The sequence below is a fragment of the Hemitrygon akajei genome, chromosome 10 (genome assembly GCF_048418815.1).
Source record: "Hemitrygon akajei chromosome 10, sHemAka1.3, whole genome shotgun sequence".
Classification (NCBI taxonomy): Eukaryota; Metazoa; Chordata; class Chondrichthyes; order Myliobatiformes; family Dasyatidae; genus Hemitrygon; species Hemitrygon akajei.
In genome coordinates, this window is record NC_133133.1 from 118,416,128 (window position 1) to 118,425,064 (window position 8,937).

Below are 8,937 nucleotides of genomic sequence, written 5' to 3' on the forward strand. Positions count from 1 at the left end.
GAGAGTGTTATTAACTGGTTGCATCACGGCCTGGTACGGAAACATCAATGCCTTCGAAGGGAAATGGATTCGGCCCAGCACATCACGGGTAAAGACCTTCCAACCATTGACCACCATCAGAGATCCTCACCACCCAGGCCGCACTCTTTTCTCGCTGCTGCCATCAGGTAGAAGGTACAAGAGCCTCAGGACTTTGAATCCAACCCCCCTCCCCACTGCAAATCACACAAGGTTCAAGATCAGTTACTACCCCTCAACCTTCAGGCTCCTGAACAAGGGGGAAGATAACTACACTCACTTGCCCATCCATTTTGTATTCCCACCACCAGCGGTCTCGCTTTAATGACTCTTTATCTTGTTATCTCATATTCCTGTTATTTAATACTATTTATTTATATTTGCACAGTTTGTTGTCTTCTACACTCTACTTGATCTTTCATTAATCCTGTCATTGTCACAACTAGGGGCCATTTTAAAAGCAAAAGAAGATTTTTTCAGCTAGCGTTTTCTCTCTGTCACCTGGTGAGTATGCAGTGTTCCTTGGATTGTTTACCTTTTATGTCTAATTGTTTGTCTTTGGACTTTGTGTTGCAGGTGTCTCATTTGGGATCATGGGGATTGTTAAACTCTCTTTGTATTTATCACTTTTATTCAATTTGGGATAATTGAATCAGCACAGGATTGTGTTGTTGCTGCTGGCTTTGGGGATTATTGCTTTGTCTGCACAACGATGTTGTCTGATTGGCCCTCGATACCTACATGCTCCAGGGCGTGTTTCAGGGGAGCATCTTTGCTCAGTCATTGTCTGCCAGAACTCAGTCCAAGTTCTTCTGTGTATTGAGAGTGATTTCAGTTCTTCAAGATTCCATACAGTGTGTTTGAGTGCCATTCCCATTCTGATATGTCTATCCATGGCCTTCTCTACTGTCAAGATGAAGCCACACTCAGGTTGGAGGAGCAACACCTTATATTCCAGCTGGATAGCCTCCAACCTGATGGCATGAACATTGATTTCTCTAACTTCCGTTAATGCCCTTCTTCCCCTTCTTACCCCATCCTTTATTTATTTATTTATTTATTTATCTATCTATCTGTTTATTTATTTATTTCCCCCCTCCTTTTTTCCTCTCTCTGCCCCTCTCACAATCACTCCTTGCCTGTTTTCCATCACCCTCTGGTGCTCCCCTCCCCCTTTCTTTCTCCCCAGGCCTCCCGTCCCATGATCCTTTCCCTTCTCCAGCTCTGTATCACTTTCGTCAATCACCTTTCCAGCTCTTGGCTTCATCGCACACTCTCTTCTCCTATCATTTTGCATTTCCCCCTCCCCCCACTACTTTCAAATCTCTTACTATCTTCCCTTTCAGTTAGTCCTGACGAAGGGTCTCGGCCCGAAACATCGACTGTGCTTCTCCCTATAGATGCTGCCTGGCCTGCTGCGTTCCACCAGCATTTTGTGCGTGTTGTCTGAGTGCTTGTTAGTTTTGCTGGTTAATTTCTGTAATAAATCTTTAGTTTTGCTTGAATTGTCAAAGTCTCTGTGATTCCTGCACTTGGGTTCACTGTTGACCCTAACAGTTATAATTTGCTGAGTATGCCCTCAGGAAAATGAATTTCAGGGTCGTATATGGTGACATATATGAACTTTAGTAATAAAATTGACTTTGAACGTTGAACTTTGAATCCATTCCTCCACTGCAAATCACACAAGGTTGTCTGAGGAGCGCATGGCCCAATGTGTTTGCATCCACCTGGAGTTCAACATGGGACTGTTTTGTCAGGGCTGTCACTGAGGTGGGATACTCCATCCTATAGGCCATCAGACCATAAAATATAAGAGCATAATTAGGCCATTTGGCCCATTGAGTCTGCCCTGCCATTTAATCATGGCTAATTTATTATCCCTCTCAAACCCATCCTCCTGTCTTCTCCCTGTAACCTTTGACACCCTTACTAATCAAGAATCGGTCAACATCTGCTTTAAATATACTCAATGACTTGTCCTCTACAGCCATCTGTGGCAATGAATTCCTCACACTTATCATCCTCTAGCTAAAAAAAAATTCCTCCACGTCTCTGTTCTGTATTCTGAGGTTGTACCCCTTGTCCTAGATTCCCCCTCTACTGGAAACATACCCTCCACATCCATTTTATCTAGGTCTTTCAATATTTGATACGTTTCAGTGAAGTTCCCCCCACCCCCCATATACTGAAATATGATACAGAAGAGGCAGCACAGTACCTGTGCAGTTAGTGTGACGCGACTGCAGCTCTGAGAATCTGGGTTCGATTCCCGCCACCGTCTGTAAGGAGTTTCTGCATTCTCCACATTCGAAAGATGTATGGGTTAGTAGGTTAATTTGATGCATGTGTGTGATTGGATGGTGCAGGCTCATTCAGTCAGAAACAGCTGTTACTGTGCTCTACTGCTAAACAAATAAATAAAGAAACTACCGAGACTGGAATGTGAATCTCATCATCCAACAGGCTTGAAATTGTAATTGGAGTTAGAATTGGTTTATTATCGTCACATATACTGAGATACAGTGAAAAGCTTTTGTTTACGTACTGTCCAGACAGACCATTCCATACAGAAGTATATGGAGGCAGTCTGAAGGACAACAGAATGCAGGGTAGGCACGGATACTGTATATAGCTAGGGAGCCCACGACTTTTACACAGTCCTGTATTTGTCAATGTGGTTTGGACAGCAAGTTTGTAAATATGGCGGGAGCAAAGGATGTTGGGAATGGCGAAGTTGGGGCGATGCGGGAGGGTGTGGGACGGCTGACAGTGAAGGAGTGTCGGGGGCAGGGAGTGGTGTGAGTGCAGACACACCCAGCTCTGAGACACCAGGCAAAGGCATTTGATTCCAAACAATTGATTTCAGATGTCTCTCTGGTGCTTCCCTCTCCTTCCCCTTTTCCCAACCTCTCCCAGCCTCCTTTCCACTCTCAGTCCACAATAGAGACCCTTATCAGAATCAAGGTTATCATCACTCACATAGGTCATGAAATTTGTTTCTTTTTGTGGCAGCAGTACAATGCAATACATTAAATAAATACAGTATTCTGCAAAAAAGTCTTGGGCACCCTAGTTATATAAGTGTTTCTAAGATTTTTGCTCAGTACTGTATGTTGGTGCTGGAATAAATGGTGACATTTGCCAGCTGCCCCCAACACACCCTCGGGAGTGTTTGTTGTTAATGCAAATGGCACATTTCACTTTACGTTTCAACATACACATGCCAAATAAACAAATCTCGAGCCTCTCTCCAAACCTGTGAAGAATTTGCCCCTTGGGTCCCTTTTAAAGGGCAGCACAGTACTGTGCAGGTTAGTAAGATGCGGAAATGATACGCTGGCGCTGGAAGCATGCGCTGGAATCTTGCGGGCTGCCCCCAGCACAACTTTGGACTGTGTTGTGATGTTTCGATGAGCATGTGATAAATAAAGCTAATCTTCAATGTTTAAAAAAATCTTTCCGCTTCCACCATAAACCTGTACTCTAGTTTTTTGATGCCTCTTTAGGATCTTATGTGCTTGAATGTGAGGGTACAGTATTATGTATTCACCATTTTTATTGCAAAAACATATTTTTGCAGAAGAAAAGCTTGATTCCTTGTAGGAACGTTACGGTCCACAGGTGGCAAATCACACTCCCTTGGTTTTAAAATGTTTTCACATCATTTACTAATGACAAAAACAGACGGTCCTTGAATTTCCTCAGGGTCTTCTCATCTCCAGGGCGAGTCCAAAACCAGGGACTATAAATATAAGTTATCCGCTAATAAATCTGGTAAGGAATTCAGGAGAGACTTGTTCACAGAACCTATTTCCACAAAGAGAGGCTGGACTGAAAGCTCAGGTATATTTAAAGGTTGGGAAATTAGCACATGAAAGAGGACGGAGAAAGCAGTGAATGGAGAGGCTGACATGTGCAATGGGGGGAAGCTTGTGCAGATTGTGACCTGCAGTACTTATCAGTGAACTTCAAATGCTTTCTTCAGTGTCATAAACCCAATGTTATTGTAGAGTCATGGAGCATTACAGCATGGAAACAGGCTCTTTGTTCTATCCAGTAGTCTCTGCTGACCCCTTAATCTGCCTAGTCCCATTGACCTGCACCGGCACCATAACCCTCCATACTCCTTCCACATTTCTCTTAAACGTGGAAATCAAACCCACATCCACCACTCATTGGCAGCTTGTTCTACGTTCTCACCACCCTGAAGAAGTTCCCTCTCATCTTTCCCTTAATCATTTCACCTTTTACCCTTAACCCATAACCCCTCGTTCTAACCTCACCCAACCGTGGTGGAAAAAGCCTGATTGCACTTACTCTCTCAATAGCACTCGTAATTTTGTAACCTCTATCAAATCAAAGTGTATAGTTCAGTAAGTTCAAAGTAAAATTCATTAACAGGGTACATACATGTCACCACATATAACCATGAGATTCTTTTTCTACAGACATACTTAGCAAATCTATAGAATAGTAACTGTAAACTATAAACATCAGGATCTGTTAACTGTAAAAACAAACTGTGCAAATGTAGATATAGATAAATAGCAATAGATAACGAACATAAAATAACAATATATCAGTCCTTAAATGAGTGTAGCTATCCCCGTTTGTTCAAGAGCCTGATGGTTGAGGGGTAGTAGTGAGGCAGGTCCTGAGACACCTGTACCTTCTACCTGATAAGCATGGCCTCCCCTCATCTCCTACACCCTAGACGATAAAGTCCTAACCTATTCAACCTTTTAGTCTCAGTCATGTCCTCAACTCCTGGCAACATCGTTGTAAATTTTCTCTGCACTCTTTCGATCTTATTGACATTATTTTTATGACCTGTTATTTATTTAGCGATAGATCATGGAGTTGGCCCTTCTAGCCCTCCAAGTCACGCCGGTCCAGCAATCCCCTACAAACCCAAATGAAGTTTAACCTAACCACGGAACAATTTACAATGACCATTTCACCTACCCCGTGCACCTATGGACTGTGGTAAGAAATCAGAGGACCCGGAGAAAACACACGGGGGGACACACGGAGACCCATTACAGAACAGCGCCGGAACTGAACTCTGAACTCCATTACGCCCTGAGCTGTAATAGCATTGTGCTGACCAGTATGGCTACTGGAATGTGAGTGTTCATCAGCTATGTCAAAAAGAAGGGATGCATGGGCTTGCTCCGGATCCATTGTACCGGAGTGTCAGATGCCAGTCAGTTTCTTTATGCTTAGCATTATAAAGTAGCCACATTTTCTGTGCTCTGACGGTTGGGATACTGGGTGGAACAAGGTAGCTTTAGACCTGTGTCAGTGTCATGACCGACCCCCTCAGCTGGGTATCAAATCTGACTTTATTGTCTCTTATTGACCTTTGACATCTGCATTGCTCCAAACAGCGCCATAAAAGGTCATTCTTACCCTCGGCCATTAGGCTCTATAATGCGTCAATCTGTAGCCAGGGATGTGTTGACCCCCTCCTGTTTGTGGTAACTTATTTTTTATTCGTTCTTACTTCTCTTCTAATATTCGTATATTTGTATATCTGTGCGCTTGTAATGGTCCTGTGACACTGTAATTTCCTTTGGGATCAATAAAGTATCTATCTGTCTATCTTTAAAGGAGATTGAGGCCTGAAGGTCGAGGCCCCGGGGTCAGTGTCTGGAAGTCAGGGGCCTGATGTCTGCGATTCCAGGCCGAAGACTGTCGATTAGAGGCCCGAGGGCGGTTGGAGACCTGTCTGTCTGTGTGTGAGTGAGTGGGTGCGTGGGAGGGAGAAATGGGGTTCTTTTTGCTGTTGGTGTGTTGTCTTGTTGCTGTTGTTATTGTGTTGTTCTGCTGAATATTGTGAGCATGCTATGTTGGCACCGAGATGTGTGGCTGACACTTGTGAGTCGTGTTGTTTGTTAATGCAAACAACGCATTTCATACAGCACAGAACATTACAGGCCCTTCAGCCCACGACGTTGTGAATAAGGAGGGTAATCTCTTAATCTACTCTAAAATCATTCTAACCTCTCCCTCCTACATAGCCCTCCATTGCAGACACTACCCACCCTGCAAATTGCCTTTTCCAAAAGCTCCAGTCTGGAAAGTGCTGAAGGGGTATTAAAACAAAAACTTCACACCATCTTAAAATTTTCTTCTCCCAGGCAGTTATCTGATCGATCATTCCAGCCCCACCTCCTCTATCTATTACTCATCACTACACTGCACTGTAAACACTTTAAACCACTTTTAGTATAGCTGTTTACATGCTGGTGTTTATCTGTTTATGCACAGTTTATTCCATATTTGTACTTTAACCTCAAGTTTATTTTATATAATTCTTTATAGTTGCTAAATGTTGTTCTTTTTTGTCGCATGTCACACCAACATACCATAGGAAATTCCTAGTATGTGGCGGATAAAATCGATCCTTGATTTTTCTATCCTCCATTTACCTTTTAAATGTCCCTGTTTCGATATATGTGATAAATAAATGAAGTTGAATCTGAAAAATGGACTGTTGGGTTCTGTCTCTGTTACATTGCTTTAGGTGTTTTATTTATTTATTTATTTGCAGATTCTGGCCCAACGAGCTGCACCACCCAATGACCCACCTCTTTAACACTCGCCTAATCACAGGGTAATTTACAGTGACCAATTAACCTGCCAACCGGTACATCTTGGGAATGTGGGAGGAAACCACGCATTCACAGGGCGGATGTACAAACTCCTTACGGGCGGTACTGGAATTGAACTCCAAACTCTAACGCCCCGAGCTGGAATAGTGTCGGACTAACCACTGTGCGAGGGTGGATATCTGTAGAGTGCAGGATTTGGAGATCTTTCACCTGGACTAACCCTAGTGTAAGCTGTCACCTTGAGAAAAGATGGCCAGCTGGTAACATTTAGAATAGTGAGCACTGGAGAAGAATGTACTGTTGAAATTCTCAAGTCAATAGATTCTCATTAAATGATGGTTAGGAGACAGAATATGAAACAGTGTGAAGTTCAATAAACCAGTAGATCTGACCTTCACCATCTGGGCATGAACTCTTCTCATTACTGCCACTGGGAGGAAATACAGGAGCCTGAAGACTCACACTCGACGTCTTCTTCCTCTCCGCCATTAGATTTCTGAATGGACCCGTGAACCCATGAACACTGCCTCACTAGTTGTCTTCTGCAGTATTTATTTTTCCTTGTAACTTATAGAAATGTTTACATCTTGCACTGCAAAGCAACACATTTCAAAGATTAGACAAGCTTTCACACCATGTATCGGTGAAAATAAACCTGATTCTGACTGGGAGGTTCATGTGACATTTAGACAGGCACATGGATAACAAGGCTTTTGCATGGCCAAATGCAGGCAGATTGGACTAGCTTTGCCATGAGCCCTGCGGGTCTCTGTGGCTACCTGGTTTCTTGAGCACCTGTATTAACTAATTGTTGTCCTAACCAGAATCATTAAGCTCTTGTGCTTTCTCTTCAATCTGGTCAAGTTCATTGTGACTGGCACGGGTTTTCGACATTCTGTGAGTATTTAAAGTGGACTCTCTATTAGCGCTCATCGTGGAGTCCTTGTATGGAGAATGATTTGTTTTCTGGTGTCACTCAGTTGTGCCGCCGATTGGAATTCGTACTTATAACCTTGTTTCCATCTCCACATGGGAGTCTGCCGTTCCTCCACAGCTGGGTTTGGTTGTTGCCAGTGCTCACTGTGACAAGCTTAAATGGGGATTTTGGTCAGCATGGATAAGTAGGGTCAAAAGGTGTATATCCATGCTGTATAAGACTATGATACTATATGTAAGTTTCATTGCCAGGCCATTTGGCCCATTGTGTCTGTGCTGGCCATCAAGCACCAATTTGAATTGAATTGAATTGACTTTATTACTTACATCCTTCACATACACGAGGAGTAAAAATCTTTACGTTATGTCTTTAGCTAAATGTGCAATGTGCAATTTATAGTAATTTGTAAAAAAAGTAGTATGTACAACAGGACAGTCAATATAAGATAGAAATACGGTTGTGTCAGCATGAATTAATCAGTCTGATGGCCTGGTGGAAGAAGCTGTCCCAGAGCCTGTTGGTCCTGGCTTTTATGCTGCGGTACCGTTTCCCGGTTGGTAGCAGCTGGAACAGTTTGTGGTTGGGGTGGCTCGGGTCCCCAGTGATCCTTCTACACACTTGTCTCTGTAAATGTCCTGAATAGTGGGAAATTCACATCTACAGAGGCACTGGGCTGTCCGCAGCATTTTCTGCAGAGTCCTGCGATTGAGGGAAGTACAGTTCCCGTACCAGGCAGTGATGCAGCCAATCAGGGTGCTCCAAATCCCACTTTATTCTCAATTCTGAACAACTCTTCCAAGATTCTACCACTCACCTACAACAGTTGAGGAAATTTACAGTGGATAATCAACCTCCCAAGCTTTGGGATGTGGGAAAAAACCGGAGCACCCAGAGGAAAATCCATGTGGCCACAGAGAATGTGCAAACGCCTTACGAACAGCACCAAAGAGCGGGATTGAACCCAGGTCACTGGCACTGTGAAGTTCCAAGAACTGATGGACATTTGATAACTCCATGAAATGCTGTGATCTTTTTAAATGAGGATAGGTCCCATTGGATGTATTGGTTTTGAGCCCAGCCAGAACCCTCAGCTAGACACGAGAAACTGAAGATACTGGAATCTGGAGGAACAGGCAATCTGCTGGAAGAACTCAGTGGGTCGAACAGTGTCTGTGTGTGTGTGTGTGTGTGGGGGGGGGGGGGTGGAATTGCAAGAAATCTGAACTCCAATTGTATCCAATGCATTTGTGTCATTATTGGGTTTTACTCATTGTTCTTTAATGCTGAGAGGACCATTCCATTTGCCCACACTGAAAGAGAGTTTTTAAAAGTGAGCTGTCTTTCACAAGTGTTGTATTCATA

General features: G+C 43.4%; 1 long non-coding RNA gene across 1 annotated transcript; it reads left to right on the forward strand.

The window, feature by feature from the left end:
* On the forward strand, nucleotides 1-6,471 carry LOC140734105 (uncharacterized). The gene is made up of 3 exons (XR_012100475.1): nucleotides 1-174; nucleotides 465-522; nucleotides 5,635-6,471. It is a non-coding gene; the product is annotated as an uncharacterized lncRNA (long non-coding RNA).
* The last annotated feature ends 2,466 nt before the right edge of the window (nucleotides 6,472-8,937 follow it).